The sequence below is a fragment of the Natrix helvetica genome, assembly GCF_964273705.1.
Source record: "Natrix helvetica genome assembly, chromosome: 3".
NCBI lineage: Eukaryota > Metazoa > Chordata > Lepidosauria > Squamata > Natricidae > Natrix > Natrix helvetica.
The window spans coordinates 91018592-91040436 of NC_138549.1; the positions used below are offsets into that span (position 1 = coordinate 91018592).

At 40.2% G+C, this 21845-nt stretch overlaps 1 protein-coding gene across 3 annotated transcripts in view; it reads left to right on the plus strand.

Annotated features, from left to right (window-relative positions):
• Positions 1-21845, plus strand: part of LOC309388724 (uncharacterized protein) — a 310737-nt gene that overhangs the window by 282628 nt on the left and 6264 nt on the right. The window lies entirely within an intron of this gene.

The window sequence follows — 21845 nt, forward strand, 5'->3', positions numbered from 1 at the left end:
AATCTTGCCTGACCTTTACATCTTAGGGGAAGGGGATTTTTTATTATTATTATTTTTAAATTGATGTTGCAATATTCCCACTCACACCCACACCGGCAGTTGTGGCATTTTTAAGGTACTTCAAGAGGAATTTCGCTTTACCTTTCCCATCCTGTTTCAGACCAATCATTAATCATGAAGGAAAAACACTCCAGACTTTTGCCTGATTTCATAATGTGTTTTTTTTTATGTTTCTGACATTTTCTATCTATGAGCTGAGGGGAAATTCTTGTCTCTTTTCATTTAGAAACTGCTGCGTTGCTCTTTGATTCTAGCTTGACTTCCTCTTCAAGTCACTTGCTTTTTCTTTTTCCGCAAAGCAGTGTACTGCTACTGAATATTGAAATTAAAGACACTCTGTGGAAGTATCAGCAAAACTATTATCAAAGATATTGCTGCTGGGGGGTGGGGGGGCTGTGTTGTCTGCCAACACAATTCTGTTGTAAGACTTTTTGATATTTATTTGTTAGAGAGGTGGGTTGTTTTGGAGAGAATTCTTTGCTAGTAAGTGTAATGAAGTATTTCAATAGCAACATGTGTCTTCCTTTCCTAAAGTTAAAGCAAAATTATTTTAGGGAAACAGCAACTCTGGCAAACACTGTCTGTACTGGTCATTACTTTTTCAAAGTACATTATCGTCATGATTGCTTTTTTAAACTACATTATAGCTGTGAAGTAGAGCTTCTATGGGGAAAAACGAATATTGCATTTATTACTGTAATTCTACATTCATAAAATATATTTCTGAGGAGGAGGAATTTACACAGGGGGTAATGTGATTTTTCCCTTTATCCATTATTTATAACTGCTTAATCCAGGTGCTGTCAGTTATTTTTTTATATTCTCCAGTTTCACAGCTACAAAACACTTCAGTATTTCTAATTTATTTCTGCTTACTATACAGATGTTCTCAATTGTGTTCCTAACTACATTTCAGATGTTATTATTGTTTTTGTTTGTGTCAGCGTGCATGCTGAAGTGCACAATACACAATTGTCGGGACTTTAGAAGCCTGTAAAAAACCTCTGATTATTTAGTTATCAATAAATTAAAGTGTAATATCTAGGTCATTAGTGGATTTAGTCTTCAGGTGATTTCCCTGCAGCTTATATATTTCCTTGTATGAGAATTGTATATTGTCACATGAAAATTTCATCTTGCATTTATTCAAGGGGGTCATTTGGAAGCAGCATTTGGAGAACAGGTGGAATTGTGGGTTGTGTTCTGTAAATCAATGTCTCAGTTCTTGATGGAAGATTTTAGTAGCTTGTATCTTACATGCCTATTTCTTAAAAGTCCCACTTACTCATTTACTTATGAGTAAAAATACATGGACTGCATAATGAGAAAATGCTTGATTTTGTAAACGTCCACTTTTCTATGAACAAAGCCAGCAAAGAAATGAACTGAAGCTCCAGCCTTGAGCTGATTACTCTTTAGGGATATCTCTGTATTTCATGATTATGAAATATGAATAAATTATCTTATAATATAGTAATTTTGAACTCTAGTGTCGCCATGAGCATTGGCATTTCCTCTGTTAATTGCTGTAGTAAGCATTTGCACAAATAACAATAGGGATGCAATAATGGACAACACTGGTACTTCAATATTCCCTTTATTAACTCAATGTCTTTAAAAGAGTGAGTCAACCAGTAGTCGGATTAAAAAAAAAATACTACCGGCTCTGTGGGCGTGGCTTGGTGGGCTTGGCATTGTTTTGTGGGCATGGCAGGGGAAGGATACTGCAAAATCCCCATTCCCTTCCTAATCCTCTAACCTGCTTTCCAGCTCCATTCTCCTATTCAGGGCAACAAAAGAAGATCAGCTAGAAGGCAGCAGGGGCGGGGCCAGCCTATTTGCCAGTTCTCCGAACTACTCAACATTTCTGCTACTGGTTCTCCTTAGAACCTGTCAGAAGTGGCTGAATGCCACGTCTGGAATCAACATTTAAATACCTTCAGCATGGGAAAAGTCACCATATCCCAAAACAACTTGTTGCCACTGTTGAACAGCCTTTAACACTGAAGATGTGGTTCTGCCAGAGGGCCTGGGGAACCCAGAGCGGGATGGAGCCCATTACATGGCTTGTATGAATGTCTGTTCCTGCTGGGTTTGGGGGGGGGGTTATTACTTTATTGTTTTATTATTTTTCTTTGTATTACTTTTATTTTACTTTATATGGTGTTTTTATATCCATGTAAGCAGCCTTGAATCGCCATGTGTGAATAGGCAGCAATATAAATTTTCTAAAATAAATAAACAATAGCAACATTTAGCTTGAATCGCAATTTTCTGATTTGAAAAGCAGCCCAATTCCCCCGGGATCACTTTCTCTTGGGGGAAAAGTTTTATAATTGTCCTCCCCACTTTCTACTGTGTTATTTTTCGCACCTAGGACCATTGCAGCATCTCCATTGTTATGTGATCGAAAGTCAGATACTTGGCAACTTATTCATATTTATGAGGATGGCAGTCTCGTTCCCAGGGTCATATGAACTCTTTTTGTGGCCTTCTGACAAGCAAAGTCAATGAGGAATCCAGATTCACTTAACAACCATATTATTAACTTAACTGCAGTGATACACTTAACAACTGTGGCAAGAAAGGTTGTAAAATGGGGCAAAACTCATTTAACAAACGTATCACTTAGCAACAGAAATGTTGGGCTCAATGATGGTCGTAAGTCAAGAGCTATCTGTGATTTTATTTCTTCATAGATTTGTAGGCAACATGCCTTCTGATATGCAACAAGTTTCAGGTGAATTTTTCCTTCATTTGTAATTTTGAAAGGTTTTGCAAAGAAGACTTTGTAATGTAGTTATTTCTAAAAGGAAAAAAAAAAGCACTTCTTCCCATATGGTTTTGGAGTTAATTGTGATGAAAATGACTCTGGAGGCATTCAGTTAAGAATCAGTCAAAGAGACAGGTGTGGTTTATTTACTAATTTGCCTACTTATTTTTCTGGAAGCAAAATCTTCAAATTTGAGAGGAGGAAGTGATAAGCTATCATCAAACACTGCAAAACACCCCGTCAGATCTCATAGCTTATGTGGAAACTCTTTAATATTCCTGGTCCTAGGAGAGAGAACTAGCAAAGAACAACATTTATTCTACGATATATTACTTCAATATCTTTCCTGCAAAAAAAGAAAAAACCCTATGATAGAAGAGCCTTTGTAAAATTCTTCACTGTGATTAGAAACCAGAACTGTCAGCCTCAAAACTTCTTCCCTTGTTCTTCTTTCTCACCTCTCCTTAGCCTCATATTATTCTTACACGAGGACCTGTGTAAAAGCTACCCTCGGCTCTTTGTTGAGAGAAAGTAGGACGTAATTGGCAAGGGATGTGTCCTAATGCAACACACGTGTCCTCTTTGTGATCACACTCCAGGCATTCAGCTTCTGTGCCAGGTATGGTGTCCTTAAACAAGTACAATTAAGCACTTTCAAAAGTATTTGGCACTCTACAACTCACTATAAACATCTGCTCAAACTTCGCTTGTTGAGCGAGGGCCAAATTAAAGAGGACTTCTTATTGAAATTTGGCTCCTTCCAATGGATATCTTCAACAGTCAGGAACATCATATGAGCCACCTTGAAAGCGATAGGATATGCGGGATAACCTTGACTAAAGTTTAAACTTTATTGAATGCAGAAGCATCGCTGTTACCTCTCCTGCTGGAAAAAAACTTGCTAAGCCAAAAAAGGTGGCGAGGGGGGGGGGGGATGCAAAATTTCAACGAACAGGATCTGTAATTAACAGTCAGGCTAGGTTTATACAAACAGCATTTGTATATGCTGATTAATAAGATGTATAGTGCACAGCTCTGTGATCTCGAGGCATGAAATATGAGGGTCCCACAGCATTCCCATTAAATTAAATGAGAATACCGTAAGATCTTTGCTATTGGCACCATAGAAGCCTTTCATGAATGGTAGCACTGTCATGGAAAGCTTTCTTTAATGGCTAGGGAACATATTAACTTTCTCCCTGGACAATCTAACCTGAATAACTTACTCTGGCAGCAATTTTCCTAATGTATTTGTTTCCTCTTTTTTTTCACATCCTTAATTCTAACATGAAACCCAGCCATGCCTCTTGTTTTTGCTGGCTGTATCTTATTCTCCTATGGGTAGGGAGAGAGTGAAACAGAGACTCTTTCATTTGCACACATTAGAAGATGGATTTGATAAAGAGCAGAATCATCCAACAGAATTGGTGGGGAGAATACTTTTCATTGGGGTGAACAGAGACTAGGAAAGCGACACAAAGACAGCCTAGCTCCTCAATAGAGAGGTGCCATTAAAACAGGGCAATGGGGTCTTAATTGGATCTGATCTTATTCTGCGAGTTCCTCTCTTAACTTGAATCTTAATTACATGTAGCAAGCTATGCCAATCTCATTCTGTACTTACCAAGGCTCTATATGGCTAGTCTAGTGAAGAGAAGGACCAGGGAAAACATGATAGCAGTGTTCCAATATTTGAGGGGCTGCCACAGACAGGAAGGGGTGAGGCTATTTTCCCAGGCACTTGAAGACCAGACAAGGAATAATGGATGGAAGCTGATCAAGGAGAGATTCAATGTAGGAATAAGGAGGAACTTTCTGACAATGAGAACAATCAACCAGTGCAACAGCTTGCCCTCAGAGATTGTGGGAGCTTCATCACTGGAGGCTTTCAAGAAGAGATTAGACTGCTATTTGTCAGAAATGGTGTAGGGTCTCCTGCTTGGGTGGGGGGTTGGACTAGATAACCTATAAGGTCCCTTCCAACTCTGTTAATCTGTTATCTGTTACTCAGAAATTCTTGCCAGTATAGTACATATTAAAAGGAAGCTTCCACTCTACATATTAAAAGGAGGCTTCCACTCTACCCAAACACAATTCTAGGAGTTGACCAATGTAAAAAAAAAAGTATTCAATGAAATGATCTAAGCTTAGCTTCTTCCTAGCATATAGGAAGGAAAATTGGGAACATTACACTAACAGCAAGATCGGATAGTCATCCAGAGACATTTAATTCAGTAATGGACAGTTTCTGCAAGAGTGAAGCATCAGCGCAAATGTTTTTGGCTTTATTGTCCCAAAGGTGCTTTTTCAGGAGACAAGGAGGCTTTCTTGTTTTTTCTTTGAAGACATTTCGCTTCTCATCCAAGAAGCTTCTTCAGCTCTGACAGGATAGTAGGCAATGGAAGGATTTATATTCCCTGCAGACAGCTGGTAATTTTCATCCTTTTAGCAGTGTCAAATTTGCGTCGTCTTGTGACATACTGGGATGGTTTTCCCCTTCGCTAAAGTTGGCGGGGGGGGCCAGCACGGGATCCATCCGGCCCATGGGCCGTGAGTTTGACATCCCTGTTTTAGAGTGTCATTGAAGCACTTGGAGGTTTATATGTGTCCTCAGGGTCACCTGAGCAGTGGTCCTGGTTCCTGTAGTCTGCAGTTTTTCTCCTTTGGAAATCCATTCCTACCCCCACACCATTCAAAGATTGTTCATCCCAAATTGTATAGCTAAAGGTCTGTAGAGATTGTCAGTTATCCAGAACATGGTTGTCCCAAAGGTGCTTTTTTAGGAGGCAACTGAGAAATGGACATGTTGATTTAACAATTGCTTCCCTGAGAAGTAACACTGATGTCAGACCTACAAGGTACAGTTTACAAGATTAATCAAACAACTTCACAAAAAGACTAGAAAAACTTTTGATCATATCAGAATAGAAATATGGTAAATAAATAAATATCTAAATAAATAAATAAAGTTTTGATTCACAGACAGCCTTATTTAAAGAAATCAAAGTTTCATTGTTTGATCGCTGCGCCATCTTTCTTGAAAACTAGTAATCTTAGAGACTGTGATAATAAGCCATAGATTTTAGGTCCACAATTATTCTTTTACACCATGTGAAGTTGAAGTTGTTTCAAAGTGTTCAGGAACCCACAAACACATACTTATTTCCCTGGCTTAGCTGATAAAGGAGGAGAACCGGTGGTGTAGTGGCTAGCAAGTCTGCCTAATATGTAACACATCCCAGGTTCAAATCCCAGTAAGGGTATGGCTAGCTGATGAGAGCTAAACAGCTTGAAATGGATCCATACTAGTCTCCCTTTATTTATTTATCAGCACAAATACAACATATATATATGTATGTATGTATGTATGTATGTATGTATGTATGTATGTATGTATATATATATATATATATGCTGGTTTTGTTGTATCCGGGTCTTTTCCCGTGTAAGGTTGACATTGTCTTTGCAACGTTTCGGCAGGATCACACCTGCCATCTTCAAGCTGTGGGCTTAAAATGGGAACGGAGCTGCCGTCTTTCTGTAAGTCTTGGTGGGAGGGGATGGGGTGGTGGCTTTGTTTCAGTAAGTGGAATGATTGGTTGTGTGGTTGTATCATGATTGGTAGATTGGTGCTGATTGGTGCAGGTTGTGTGTGCATTGTTGTTTTGTATTTTAACGGCTTGGGTGGTGGGTGGTGTTCGTTTGTTGGCTAGGGCTGGTTTCCAGATGTTTGGTAGGCGGGAGGTATCATCACGTTTGTTCATGCTGTGGGGGTGTTTCTCTATTTCGATGGCTTCCATGATTATTCTCTTGTGGAGGTGTTTTGTTTTGGAGATTAACCTGGCTCCTTCAAAGTTGATTTCATGTCCTGTAGCTTTAAGGTGCTGGAAAAGGGAAGAAGTTTTTTCTTTTTTTCTTACTGCATTTTTGTGTTCTGTGATGCGTGCATTTATTCTCCTGTTTGTTTGTCCTATGTATATTGCTGGGCAGATTTTGCATGGTATTTCGTAGACTCCTTGGTTTTCTAGCTGGATTTTGTCTTTGGGGTTTCTTAAGATGTTGGCTATTTTTTGGTCAGTGGTGAAGGCTGTCCTGATATTGTGCCCCAAACTCTATGGACTCCCCAAGATACACAAAGAAGGAACACCACTCAGACCCATAGTCAGCTCCATAGGCTCACCTCTACAGAACCTTGCCAAATTCCTCGCCAAACAACTCCAACCCTACGCAGAATCCATCACCTCAAACGTACAAAACTCACTCCACTTCATAGAAACAATAAAGAAACAAAACTTACAACCCAGTGACCTACTTGTGAGTTTCGACGTCATATCCCTCTTCACCCAAGTGCCTATAAAAGAAGCCTTGACAGCCATCCAGAAGAAACACAACCCCCCTAAACACATCCTAGGCCTGACCAACCACTGCCTAACCAACACATACTTCATCCATAATGGACAAAGATACAAACAGATAGAAGGAGCACCCATGGGATCACCCCTCTCTCCTGTCATTGCAAACTTATACATGGAACATTTTGAAACCAATGCCTTAGACAAATCTGAACACAAACCCAAACTCTGGCTTAGATATGTTGATGACACTTTCGTGATTTGGCCACATGGAAAAGAAAAACTGGACAACTTCCTCACACATCTCAACAACCTACACCCCAAAATACAATTCACCATGGAAATAGAAGCAAACAACCAACTTCCCTTTCTGGATGTCCTAATCTACAAAAACCCCAATGGCTCCCTAGGACACACCATCTACCAGAAAAAAAAACACACCAACCGCTACTTAAATGCACAATCCCATCACCACCCTGCACAGATCAACTCTGTAGCCAAGACCCTCATCTCCAGAACCAAACGCCTAGCCGACAAAGACCACCTGAAAACTGAATTACACAAACTCACAAATGTATTAATCTCCAATGGATTCCAAAGAAAAACAATCACCAACCTAATCCAAAAGGAGACTCCCCCAAAAAACCAAGATACAGAACAGGAAAATGGCATCGCCCTCCTCCCTTACATCAAAGGCACCACAGATAAAATCAGCAAAATTCTCCACAAGCACAATCAGGACAGCCTTCACCACTGACCAAAAAATAGCCAACATCTTAAGAAACCCCAAAGACAAAATCCAGCTAGAAAACCAAGGAGTCTACGAAATACCATGCAAAATCTGCCCAGCAATATATATAGGACAAACAAACAGGAGAATAAATGCACGCATCACAGAACACAAAAATGCAGTAAGAAAAAAAGAAAAAACTTCTTCCCTTTTCCAGCACCTTAAAGCTACAGGACATGAAATCAACTTTGAAGGAGCCAGGTTAATCTCCAAAACAGAACACCTCCACAAGAGAATAATCATGGAAGCCATCGAAATAGAGAAACACCCCCACAGCATGAACAAACGTGATGATACCTCCCGCCTACCAAACATCTGGAAACCAGCCCTAGCCAACAAACGAACACCACCCACCACCCAAGCCGTTAAAATACAAAACAACAATGCACACACAACCTGCACCAATCAGCACCAATCTACCAATCATGATACAACCACACAACCAATCATTCCACTTACTGAAACAAAGCCACCACCCCATCCCCTCCCACCAAGACTTACAGAAAGACGGCAGCTCCGTTCCCATTTTAAGCCCACAGCTTGAAGATGGCAGGTGTGATCCTGCCGAAACGTTGCAAAGACAATCTCAACCTTACACGGGAAAAGACCCGAATACAACAAAACCAGCATACCTACACCCGTGAAAATCTATGAAAACAAATTATATATATATATATATATATATATATATATATATATATATATATATATATATATATATATATATATATATATATATATATATATATATATATATATATATATATATATATATGAGAGATATATGTGATTTCTTTAGCATGGATGTTTTAATTGAGTGGTTTGTAAACTGCTGTCACTTTTTCTTCATTTAGCAGTATACTAATAATAAATAATAATAGCAATAATAACAACACAACTCCATCTGGCTGTTGTCAACATGAGTTACCTAGCATTTATGTACAAAAAGAGTGAACAACCATCAGGTTTAGTCTGCATAATACTCCATATGGCATGTTTTCCATTGTTTTAATGATTTTTAAAAATGATTTGAAACATTAATTAAAGTTAAAATTTCTAATAATTCCAGAAAATATTGGATGGGTGGGTGGGTGGGAGGGAGGAGGGAACGGAAGGGAAGGGGAGGAAGGAAGGAAGGAAGGAAGGAAGGAAGGAAGGAAGGAAGGAAGGAAGGAAGGAAGGAAGGAAGGAAGGAAGGAAGGATGGATAGCAGGTTGTTATACACATACACACATCCAAAAAAAGTACCAGAAGAGAATCTGCGGTTTCTGGCTATGAAAGGTTGTGTCCCGTGATATAAAGCACACCATAGAACTGGTCAGTTGTTTACCTGTGATCACAAATGACAAAAGAATAAAAGAGCTAGACACCACATTAAAGGCACATTGCATGTGGTGAAGCCTCTCCTCTAGAAATCCACTGTATGCAGAGATTAAAACTGGTTTCCAGATGTGGAAATCTAAGAAATTCTGTGTTCTCTAGATCATCATCCCTAATTTTGTTTTATTGCTAATAAATAATAATTTGGAAGTTGCCAGATTATTTATTTATTACTTAGATTAATATGCCACCCCATCCCAAGAGTTGTTCAGAAAAATTGGGCTTTGCATCAGTTGTTGAAGCTCTTTCCAGATGAGAGTGGGAAATTTATGTGGCTTTTTCTGTCTGACCGTTTTGGTGCACGAAATGCCAGTCCTGAAATATCAAAGTGGTTGGCAGCATCTCTATGTGACTCACATGAAGTGACATTGGCCACGGATGAAACCCACCCATTTCCTTCCTACTGAGGGGAGCCATCAACAGAACTCAAGGTGATGTTGGAGTGAAGCTCATTGTGTTGACAAGATACGTGGGACAATGTGCTGACGATAAATAAACTAATGCCAAATGAGTTAGACACATCAGCTAGTTAATGAGCAGAAATGTCAAGTGCCCCTTTTATGTCTTCAGTAATTTTAATCTTCTGGTTGTTTACTTAAATAATCATGCAATGCCACCTGAATGGTATGGAAGACATCTACAGGTCACTTAGGCCTTCTTCACCTATACATGGATATTCCATGAATCTTCTACAGTTGATAAGTAAGAACTGAAGGTCTGCATAGATGCCACTAACAAAGAGGAAATATCAATTGATGTGTATGATTTTGCTGTGATGTGTGTTTGTCAAAGCAGTTTGTCAACAGTCCCCAACCTTTGTGGCTTGGCCCTGCGAAGGGCAGAGAGAGGCGACGGGATCACATGAGCAGTGGCCCAGCACACACACGCATGCCTGCGTGACTCAACTTGTAAAAGTTGAGCTGTACAAGTGCGTGCTGGGCTGCCCCTGTATGGCCTACTTTTGAATAGGCCATGGCCCACTAGTGGGCCGGGGGTTGGGGACCCCTGCATTATGTGACGCTCAAAAGACCTGTGGCTGCTACACTGTTTGTGTGAAGCAACACATTTTTTGCAGCTATATGCAGCTAGGTCTTCTACAATAGTCTTGTACAGCTATTGAAATATGCTATTGTACTCTGCTGATTTTTCTTAAAGTTAGGAGTACCGCTTGCATAAATCTGAATGTCATTTGATTTGGGAATCTGTGGGCCAATGTAGCTATGCCAGGACATATTTCATAACATCTCAGCAGTTGAGTTTCAGTGCAGCTTAACCAGAGGTGAGCTGCTGCCGGTTCAGCCCAGATCAGGCGAACTGGTAGTGACAGCAGCGGGAGGCTCCACCCACCCGCCTGGATGCTTCTGCGCATGTGCAGAAGAGTTGCACGATCACGCACACACAAGCAAACTGGTAGTAAAATAAATTGCAACCCACCACTGAGCTTAACTATAGCTGTTGCTCCCTGCAGAAGATATATTAAAAGGCTGAAGGGCCCTCTATAGACCCATCAATGATAGTGATAGCATCACGGCATCATTACATGTAGTAGCTGTGTACATCCCTGAAATATCTGAAGAATGAAATTCTGTTTAGGTTAGATGGTCAACCATGGAATTGTTATATAGAAATCAAGTAACAATGGGGCAATAATACAGCTTTATATAACTTCTCTCCTAGAAGAGACTCAATCAGAAAGCTGACCTGTTGCATTAGATCTTATTTTAAGATTAGCATTTGAATAAACTCGCATCTTGAGTCTTGTCTATAAATATTTAATCAGATTGGTAGATTCTGGATTACTCATTACATTCTGCTGAAACCCTACCACAGGTAGTCTTCAGTTTATGGTGGCAGTTGGGAGCAGAATTGCTTTCACTAAAGACACTGTTGTAAAGTGTGACATCATTGACTTTGCTTGTTGAAAGCCAGCAAAGAAAGTCACAAATGACAACCACACATAATTGTGGAGACCCTGTGATGACCAGAATTCTGAGGACCAGTCACACGTACCATTTGCCGAGCACTGTTGGAAATTTGAATGGTTGCTGAATCACTGGTCTTTAGCTGTATATTGTTCACAGCCTATATGAAATCTCTGAAAATGATCATCAGGAGTTGTAAAGCTGAATGCAACCTATTGGCAGATGACATTCCAACTCCCATTTACTAATTCGCTAGTTGGTATCATGTCCAACAAAAATGGATTTAAAGTATTCTACATTGGACGATGGATAAGTCAATTATTCTACGCCACCCCTCCACTCCCTGTAGCACAGCTTTTTCAGCTGGCCTCCTCCATCATAAGCAGGCATAGCCTAAGCACCAGAAAGCCATCTGTGTAAAGGTCATAGTAGTTGCTCAATTGCAGGCAGTCAGTTTATCTGAAATGAACACAAACACCCTGAAGATTTTAATCATGAGGTCCAAGAGATGAAGAGTTTTACAATTCCAAGGGAAGGATGGAGAACGAAAGAAATAAGAGCTTAAAAATTGACCTGTGAAATGACAAATGTATCATAAATAAAGTAGTTGGTAACAAGTGTAAAACCTCTACCACTTCGCTTGAATAACCAACTGCCTTCTGCAATGTTAGCTTAACTATACTAGCTTGTATGTCTAAAGGAGCGGTTCTCAATCTGTGGGTCGCGACCCCTTTTGGGGTCGAACGACCGTTTTACAGGGGTCGCTGAGACCAGCGCAACTCTAAACTTTAGACTCCACCTCGCGCTCCTTGAAATCCCTGCAGATGGGCTCCGGAATGGCCACACACAGCGTCGCCGTGGCTCCACCCCGTACAAAACATAGGTGCGCGTACACACCCCATACAATTAGCCTCGGAGACTTTGTAATGGAGGGAAAGTGTTCCTGCGATGGAGGAAGGGGCTTAGGTCCTGCTCCGGGCTGTAATTGTGCGGGGCGTGCGCGCGGCTATGTTTTCCACGCCGCTGCCAGGTACTTTTAACTATATCGAAATCAACAACCAGACCTGTCATCAAGAGCCAAGCTCAGGAGCCCGAATTGGCCCCATTCACACAATGAAAACCGGCTTGCTAAAAGTACCATAAACCATGCACAAAGGAAAAGAGCAAAAAAAAAAATGCAATGCAAGTAAATAATTTAAAAAATGATACAAGTGGAATTATTATTAGAAATAAAATGTAACAGAGAAAATGATATGTATGAAAATATAAAGTTGGGTTTCCTAAAATGCCACCCCAAGAACCCATCAGAGAAAGTAAATAAGCAAGGGCAACAACAGAAAGGAGGAAAGATGAGGAGGGAAAGGAAGAAAGGGTAAAGCAGAGGGAGTAAAGGAGGGGAATCAAGAGTAGGAGAGAGGGTAAGAGGGAGGAGGAGGGGAGGAAAGAGGGGAAGAAGAAGGGAGGAAGGAGGAGGAGGGAAAGGAAGAAAGGGTAAAAGCAGAGGAAGTAAGGGAGGGCTATTAAGAGTAGGAGAGAGGGTAAGAAGGAGGAGAAGAGACGAGGAGGGGAGGAAAGAGAGGGGAAGAAGAAGGGAGGAAGGAGGAGGGAAAGGAAGAAAGGGAAAAGCAGAGGAAGCAAAGGAGGAGAAGTAACAATAGGAGAGAAGGTAAGAAGGAGGAGAGGAGGGGAGGAAAGGGGAAGAAGAAGGGAGGAAGGAGAGGGCAAAAGAAGAAGGCAGAGAAGGGAGATAAGGAGCAAGATTATTGCAAAATAAAATGGGGTGGCAAGAAAGTGACCCAAACTGTACTCTATATATTTGTAGGAAAATAACAATAAATGATTAATGATAATGATATAATTAATGGTAATTATATGAGTGTATATTTGTGAATGAACTTGAAAGAGAAAATAAAGAACTTTTTTTAAAAAAATAAAAATTAAAAATAAACAAAGCACGAGATTTGCCCAATAAATTAAGGTTAAGCTTACCACCACTACCAAGGTTAAGAGCATTCCTGCAAACATCCCCAAACCAGATTGAAGATCCATCCAGGCAGGGTAAGCAAGTTTGTGAATGCAGCTGCAGGCAACTTAGTTAAGGAGGCTGTGGGAATAAAGCCACTGTGTGTCTCTGTGTATGTGTGTGTATGATTGAATAGCAGCCGAGATTGTCCAGCCTCCAGGATGTGATTCTTTTCAGACCCACAATTTAGGAGCAGACAAGATGTTGGCTGCCTCTATAAAAAAGATGTGGAGACTCTAGTCTAGAAAGAGTGCAGAGAAGAGCAACCAAGAGGATTAGGGGACTGGAACCTCAAACATATGAAGAACAGTTGCAGGAACTGGGTATGTCTGGTTGAATGAAAAGAAGGACTTAAGGGTGATATGATAGCAGTCTTCCAATATCAATATCTACATTATGATTCATAACAGTAGCAAAAGTACAATTATAGAATAGCAACGAAAGGTTTTTTATAGTTGGGGTCACCACACTGTATTAAAGGGCATTAGGAAGGTTGAGAACCATTGGTCTAAAGGAAACTAAACAGTAACATTAACTCAGTTACGTATTTTTAATCAAACCAGGAAGGCAAGGAGAAACAAATTTTGGGCTTGACGGTTCTACTTAGCTTTGTATTGGATGCCAGAGGATGACTTCCAACATGAATGGAGTCAGATGTGGAAACTGAGCAAAGCCGTTAAAAATAAATCAATAAATCCAATGAATAAATCAATTAAAAGCTCTCCTTGCTCTTGCTCAAATGTAATCTACAGCTATAATTTTGTGCTTTTAAAGCAGCACTATTTTACAAGACTTTATTAAGGCTTCCAAATCTGAGTTGGACAACTCTCAGTGTACATATAGTTTGCTTTTTTTTTTTAATCCGATCGCCAATTGTGACCTTCCCAGCCAGCTTCAGGAAAACAAAATCGGTGGGAAATCTGGGTTCATTTAATAAATGTATGATTCACTTAACAAACATGGCAGAAAAGATCATAAGGATCAGATGTGATTCACTTGGAATTCTGGTTCCTATTGTGGTACCGTGTTTCCCCCAAAATAAGACAGGGTCTTATTTTCTTTTGACCCCCAAAATAAGCACTTGGCCTTATTTTCGGGGAGGTCTTATTATTTTTGAGGTGCAGGAGGCGACGAGTGTGGTTACCTCATGGTTGTTGCTGTGTTGCAATATTTTCAGGGAGGGCTTTAGTGCCTGCACTCAAAAGCCCAATTGGGCTTATTATCTGGGGAGGTCTTATTTCCAGGGAAACAGGATAACAAGTAAAAGACTGCTTGAATTGCCTTTTCTATGGAGACATCCAGAAATCCATGATTTTTGAAACAAGAAACTCCAGGTGCTTTGGATGCTTTTTACATAAACTATCTACTTGGAGAGGGACGCGGTGGCTCCATGCCTAAGACGCTCGGCTTGTCGATAAGAAAGGTCGGCAGTTTGGTGCTTTGAATCCCTAGCACCGCGTAACAGAGTGAGCTCCCGTTACTTGTCCCAGCTTCTGCCAACCTAGCAGTTTGAAAGCATGTAAAAAATGCAAGTAGAAAAATAGGAACCACCTTTGGTTCCTAACAGCGTTCTCTGTGCCTTCGGCATTTAGTAATGCCAGCCACATGACCCAGAGAATGTCTTCGGACAGTGCTGGCTCTTCGGCTAAGAAAGGGAGGAACGACTAGCACATTTGTGTAAGGGGAACCTTTACCTTTTACCTTTTATCTACTTGGAACTAAGTCTTATAAAAAGTAGTAAAATTTTGCTAGCCAACTTCCTTGAACGCAGCACTGTAATAAGGAAGAGCTCAACACATGGGAAGATAAAAATCTGTGGTGTTCCTTTTTATTGGATTTCATCTTGATTTTATTAATTTTTGTGCAGTTTCATTGTATTGTTATTATCAGAAGCAGTATTATGAATTTGGTTTATATGCACAGACTCCAATCAGATCCACGTTCTGTATGCTTCAGAAATGTCAGAATATGTGTGCCAAGGAAGTTCTCTGCTGGTATGTCTTTCTAATATGGAGGTTTTTCATCCTGCTGGTTACAGAATGAAAGCTTTCATGACCTGCTAGGTGCTTAATCAAAGACATTTCTGCCTTCTCCTCTTCACTAGGATAGCCAAGGATAGCCCCAAACCAATATTCACCAAGAGGGAGGGCAGGAGAAGGAAAGTGCTGAAAGCAACTGAGGGAGAAGAGATTCCAACATTTTAATTTTGTGCTCCTTTTTGCTAAAGAGCTATGATTTAATTAGAGCAGAAATAATCTTAGCATTGCAAACTTGGAGGGTTGTTTTAATTGCATTGCTGTTATATTAATACTGTCAACTTCTTAGTAGATATTAACTATCCACAAATAATGCAGTCACTCACTATATAATTTTGGACTGTAGAATTAAAAGTTCGCCTCATTCTGTTTTCTACCCTGGTCTTAATTGCTAATAAATTTAACTTTAATCAGAAGGAAGAATTGTATTATTTGATTTCCACACACACTGCATCCATCACACTGCGCCATGATTAACAAAGACAGGAATATTTTAGCTTTGTGAATTCTGAAATGTCCATAACTATAAGCTAGAGATGGTAACAAGGCAGCCATAAAGATATGTTGCAGTGACCTTGGAAGATAGGATGTAGAGAAGCAACCAAGATAATAGTCGGATAAAGGGCAGCTTAGCCAGCAGGAATGTAGACAGGGCAAGTAGCTCAGAAGGGACCCTCCCTAGTTTCTTGGCTATAAAGGAGACAGAGAGAGAAATGTACTTTTAGACTTGCCAGACTTAGCTAATGTAACCTTACAACAGAGGTGGTATTCAGCAAGTTCTGACCAGTTCTGGAGAACCGGTAGCAGAAATTTTGAGTAGTTCAGAGAACCGATAAATACTACCTCTGGCTGGCCCCGCCCCATCTATTCTCTGCCTCCCGAGTCCCAGCTGATCAGGAGGAAATGGGGATTTTGCAGTATCCTTCCCCTGCCACGCCCATTAAGCCACACCCACCAAGCCATGCCCCGAGAACCAGTAGTAAAAAAAATTGAATCCTACCGCTGCCTTAGAATAAAGCGGAATTAGCTTATCTGGCCATGTTTCCTATCTGGTCTACTTCGCAAGACTCATATCAATCTTGCAAGTCTGAAAGTACATTTCTTCCTCCCCCTCCCCCCCCCCCATATCATCGCTACCACCCATCCCCTTTCCAGCCCAAGAAACTATAAAGAGTCTTTTCTGAGCCACTTACACTGCCCACATTCCAATTATGGGCTAAGTTGCTTTTATCTGGCTATTCCCATGGCTGAGTCTCTTTGCACTGCCTGCCATAGTCATCCCCACGTAACCATTACAGGAGCTCAGCTCAAAACATGTTAGGCTGGTTAAACTACCTGTCATTACCTAGCAGTGATTAAATACCTTAAAATGCAAAATGTGTTCAGTTTAGGTGATGAGTGGAGAAAGCAGTTGTAACAGAATCCATTTTGTTCTATATGCGATCTTGGAGGTTCCATAATCTGTCCATCCTGCCTGTCAATGTAGCTTATGAAGGTTGGACTTCTTTGTGACCCCGTTTTATTATCTCTTGCCAACATTCACCTACTCTATTAAGGAAGGATGCTGACATAAGTAAGACCCATATGGTGTTAGCTAGCCAAGTATGATATTTTCATACACTACAATAGTAACATGGAGGTACATAATTGTTTTGGTGATGACAAATCCAGTGCTCAAGTAGTGTACCAAGTAGCTGAAAGGCAAGCCCACATGATATCATCTGCCACGCTTGATTTATCGTAATAATACACAACTCAGACTGTTGAAATATCAAGATTCAGCCTATCCTGCAATGTTTCTTCTTTTGAAACTGAGCCATTTTTGTCCCATGTGAACCTCATGGAAATGAACAGAACAGAACAGAATAAATGATATACAGAGCATAATCTGATCAACCATCAAAGAGAGTGAAGTTTGGAACACAGAACACATTCTTCCCACTTTGCCCCACTGACAGATAATATAGGTGCTAATAGCAAAGTCGTTGTAACTCCTACTTTGACTTTCTGCCATTTTCCCTTTTCTAGAGGGTGAGTCTGACCATATATAATAAATATGTTTTCCAAGGAGAGATTTCAGGATATTTCAGACAATGGCCTCAGTAGATTCAGCATATTCCATGTTTTGAACTCCATTCCTAACTTTATTAACTCTTTTTATTATGTCAAACATTGCCTGGGCCTGGGCCCATGAAAATTGTTGCTGGAAATAACATACATGTGCAGGTATTTAGTAGCTGGTCTTCTCTTGATTGAATCTTCTGGCACTTCATGGCAAGAATGATCACTTTCCAAAAACTGTAGAATAGATTTACTTACAAAATTATAACATTGATTTCCTTAAAGCATCTATATGAGTGAAATGTAATGTTATGGGGTTGAACTAGGATTGAGGAGATCTAGGTTCAGATGTAACTTTGGCCACAGAAACTGGCTTTATGTTTTTGGATCAGTCATTTTCTCCCAGCCCAGCCTATTTCACTGTTTGGTTTTGCAGGGATAAATAAAGGGAGACCCCCATTTAAGCTGCCTTAAACATATATAAAAAATGGGATGATATGAGACTAAAAGAAAATATTCTTTGGCCGAAAAGATTCCCCCATAAAAGCAAGATAATGCATGTTGTCAGGTATATAGAATAAGGCAACAGTCCCCAACATTTCCCGTCTGTGAAGTGGCAGTGGCTGCAAGAGGGGAGGGATGGTTTTGTGTGTGTGCCACCATTCACACTAATGGAGCTTTGAATGCTCACTCACCCTTGTGAGTGAGCCCAGTTTCCAATGGGCCATGGACTGGGACTGGGGACTGGAGATTGGGTACCCTGGTCTAAGGTCTATAAAAGGAAAGGAAATGAAGGATGGAGGGGGGGAAAACCAAGAAAAGTCATAAAGCACTTCTTAATATCATTAATGTTAAAAGATTATTGGAAAAACATAATATAAATTTAAAGAAAATAGGAGCAAAATACTGAGAATGACCCTCCTTGTTGCATATTTCCAGTTTCATGAGATGGATACTAGATCATAACTCTGAAACAACCAAAGTTCATTTGAACCTGGTATCTCAGAAAGTTAAAAGAGATCGAGAGGAGGTATTTACCTCGATGTGGAAGGAAAGATTATAACTGCAATTTTTTGATAGCGCTCTCACTCCCATGGTGGTAAAGTATGTCTTCTCTCATACCCTTTTAGATCTAAAATAAACATATATGCTTTAAGATGGAAGGCAAGGTGAATGTCTTTTTTTATATTATATTAGTCAATAGAAGAACATTAGCTTATTAGTTCAATTCAGGGGAAGAATTTTAACAAACAACAACACAATCTTAATACTTTATGACAATGAGATGTACTGAAATTAGATCTTTCCCATTTATCTAATGCTATTAAACTGATCTAAACTGCTTCAGCTTGGGTAAAAAGAAAAATGGTAGCAAGAACAGGGCCATCCAATGTGAAGTGCTGTTAAGGGGGGGGGCTATCACCAGGACCATACCTAGGCGAAGCGGAGGACTTGCAAATAAGGTTTCTGTTTGTGGGTTGAATAGAAGAACATGCTGAAATCTGGCAAGACGTATCACTTGATATGTCATGGAGCCTCAGTGGCAGACTACAGTGTCAATACTACAGACTATTTCTGCTGACTGCCTGCTAACTGCAATTTGGCAGTTCAAATCCCACCAGGTTCAAGGTTGACTCAGCCTTCCATCCTTCCAAGGTGGATAAAATGAGGAGCCAAATTGTTGGGGGCAATTTGGGGGTAAACCCCTTTTAGAGAAGGGTAAAGCAGTTATGGATTCCTACTTGTTTGGACCAGTTCGGCCAAACCAGCAGTGGTTTGGCGGCCTGGGTTGCTGGAACTGGCAGCGACCCAGGCCTGCCACAACACCGAACTGGTTCTCCTGGTAGTGCCGTAGGCAGCACCATCTTCGTTTTTGCTTCTACGCATGCGCAGAACAATTTTTATTGTACTGGGTGTGCGTGTGCTGCGCGCCCACAAGCGAAGTGGCAGCAGTGGATGCCGGAATCCACCCTTGCTGTAAAGCACTGTAAAGCGGTATATAAGTCTAAGTGCTATTGCTATGGAGCTCCTCATAAAGCCTTTTCAAAGGTAATAACCAGAGAGCCAATTTGGTTTAGTAGTTAAGGCACCAGCAGAAAACAGGAAAGTGTGAGTTGTAGAAACCAGCTATGTGACTTTGGGCCAGTCACTCTCTCTCTCTCTCAGGACCAACTCCTCACAGGATTGTTGTGGGGGGGGGTAAATAGAAAAAAAGGGTGTGGGATATATTTGCTGCCTTGATTTATTTATAAAAATAATAAAGGTGGGAGAAAAGTAAGTCATGTAATTAACCCAGCACTACTGCCCTTACTTTTTTTTTTTAAAAAAAAGCACACACCCTGAGAATTTTAAATTCAAAATTTTAAATTTAGTGAAATCATCTTAACTCCAGAAATACTGTATTGTAATACCTCTTATGGTAAATCCTCAAGTTCCTTAGTCCTTCAGATAAGTGTATAATGTGTTTATTATAGTCTTCTTTGTTGTATGTTCCCCAGCTCAATTTTCACTGACAGCCTTACCCTCTTTAATTTTCTAAATTTAACCTGTATATTTGACACTAATAATTCATGGTCTGTTCCACAATCTGCCCCTGAAACTGTCACAGCTGGCTGGATTTCCTTTTCACATTTTCTGTTTCCTGTATTTCTATTTCCTAACCGATAGTCCACATGATTCTGGTTTTCTATTCCGTGATATCTAAGTGTAGAGTTAGCATTTCTGTCACTTGAAGCAGATGTTGGCAATGAACAAAGAATTGTATTCACAAAACGCTTATTGGCCTCTGTCCTAGATTATTGCATTTATCAAATCCAAGTATTCTTGTAATTATAGGCTCCTCCATTTCTCTAATTTTTCTTATTCCAATTACCATAACGAGTGCTATATTGTTTTTTGATGTTTCATTTAGCACTACTTGCAATTTGTTACAGAACTCCTCAGGATCTCCCCCCCCCCCTGTATCTATATTAGGTTCATTAACTTCAATAACATAGATACTCACTGAATATCTACTGATTCTAATAGGAACAGAATTACATCCTTCTTAATTCAAATCCATACTTCTTGGAGCATCTTTCTAAAGAGTGGCACATTCCTCCTCTTTTGATACTGGCACCTCAAACTAATTTTGACTTTGATTGGGTCACATCATCAGTTCCAGATCTACCTACACAGGTCCTGTGCTTTTCCCAGAAACCTCCACATTGGAAATGTCATCCTCTAGTATCCAAACTGCACTGTAGGTTTCAGTCACAGCCATACGGTCTCTTGAAATAATACAGAATTTGATTGCTACTGTCTGAACTAGAGAGTTTCCTACCTGAGCAGGAGGTTGGACTAGAAAACCTCCAAAGTCCCTTCCAAATCTCTTTTGTTATTCTGCCTTTTTTTCAGGTTCAAGCTCCCATTGGTATCACTTTTAATATCATTGAAACTATTAAGCCTTGCTACAACATCAAAGCATACACACACACACACACTCAAAAAGTGAACCAATGCTATCCACTAATATGATGTCCCCATCCAAGTTCAGCAGAAATAAAGGAAACATCCACGTTCTCTCTTGCCGTTTCTTACGCCAGGATGAAAGTGTGTCAAGACTTGCCCTCTTACAAATCAGACTGAGGCAGAAGGGCTCTTTAGTTGTTCAAATGCTTTGAAAAAATGAGAGACGCAGAGCAATTTAGATTACCAGTGTCTAGGAGTAAATTGTGCAAAAATGTCAGCCTCGATGGCAAAGTTCAAGATAAAACAGTGTCTGCTAATTTAATCATTTACCATGAAAATACCAGTTATCTTAATCTTACATGAAGTTCTTAAGAGCAATGCACATAGTTTTATGTAATTGAATCATGGCTCTGAAGAAAGAAAGGAAATATGAAATACTTGCTTCTTAGCATTTTTTTTAGCAGGCACTGCAAAAACCTTTACGTTCCCCTTTCAGGATTATATAAACCACTTTCCTTTTAAGTATATGAATGCATCTGACAGGTCGGAGCTTACAGAGTAATGGAGAGAAAGATGAAAATTCTTCACCACACTTATCTGGGGGCTACTATATATTTTTCGGAGTATAAGACGCACCTTTTTCCCTCACAAAAGAGGGTGAAAATCTGGGTGCATCTTACACACTGAATACAGCATTTTGGGCCTCCCGAAACCTCGCCCCCTTTGCAAAAATAGCCGTGCATAGCCTTTAGGAGGCTTCCAGAGTGCTCCTGGGGGTTGGGGAGGGCAAAAATGAGTGAAAAACGAGCCGTTTTTATGTTCGTTTTTGCCCAGCCCCCAGGAGCACTCTCTCTACAAGCCTCCTAAAGGCTACTCATGCCCTTTTTTGACAAAAAACGGGCTGTTTTGGGGAGGTCTGCAGAGTGCAAACACTTGTTGTTTTACTTTGCCTCTTCAAAATCTTGGTGCATCTTCTACTCTGAAAAATACAGTATTCC